Below are 1162 nucleotides of genomic sequence, written 5' to 3' on the forward strand. Positions count from 1 at the left end.
AAACATGGCCGAACGAGGTGGAGTCGAACGCTCAGGGACCTGGCGGGGGTGGGGTGTGAAATATCTCATTTGCATTTAAAGAGACCGCACCAAAACAGCTTGCTCTGAGGCGCAACTCAGAACAGGGGTAAACCAGGGAAAGCAAGGAGTCTATGGAGCAACAAAAACGAGGAATTAAGACCAAAGCGTTGCAGTTTTATTTTAAATAGATCATAAGTGAATGATTTAGACGTGAAAAAGAAGGATTTAATTAATTTAGTTATTTTAGTTAAAGCGTCCATTATAGCAACACCTTCCTAAATTAATTGTGTGATACAATTACAGTTTTTCCAACTAAAAACTTGGGCGATTATTGTAGGACAATGACAATCCTCACTTTCAGAGCTCTCAATGGCCAGTCGCCTGACTACATTAAAAGTCTCATCTCCCCTTACAAACCCAAACACAACCTGTGCTCACAGGATCAACATCTCCTAATGGTTCCCCACACACGTCTCAAGACCCGTGGTGACCGAGCCTTCTCCTCCATGGCCCTCAGGCTCTGGAATGAACTTCCTATCCATCTGCACACGGTTGAAAGCATTGATTCATTCAAGAAATATCTGAAAACACACCTTTTTAAACAAGCTTTTAACTAACCAATTTCAGCATTTTTCTGCAGCCTGACCTTTTAGTGTCTATTTCACCAAACCCTACCTACCGACTGTACAGTTCATCACATTAATATATGTCAAAAAGACAGTATTTTCATCCAAAATCATTTCAATTTATCAAAAATGTATTTTTCTAAAATGTACCTGTACTCCATAATCTACCCATTCGGAGACCTGCCTCCAAATTAATTTCTGATTTTAAAATCCTTCATCTTAATATGTTATTGTTTTACTCTGCCCTCCCCGTTTTTGTCTAGATATTATTTACTTGTTTTATTTTTCAGATTTTACAGTCTTGATACTTTGATGGTTGTACAGCTTTTATACTTTTTTGTTCTAAAATTTTGTATATCCTGTTCTCATAGTATATATTTTGATTTGCCTCTGATTGTTCAGCACCTTGTGAATCCATTTCTATGAAAGGTGCTATATAAATAAAACTCTACTGACTGACTGACTGACTGACTGGCTGGCTGGCTGACTGACTGACTGACTGGCTGGCTGGCTGA

The sequence above is a fragment of the Austrofundulus limnaeus genome, unplaced genomic scaffold, assembly GCF_001266775.1.
Source record: "Austrofundulus limnaeus strain Quisiro unplaced genomic scaffold, Austrofundulus_limnaeus-1.0 Scaffold372, whole genome shotgun sequence".
In the NCBI taxonomy this organism is placed as follows: domain Eukaryota; kingdom Metazoa; phylum Chordata; class Actinopteri; order Cyprinodontiformes; family Rivulidae; genus Austrofundulus; species Austrofundulus limnaeus.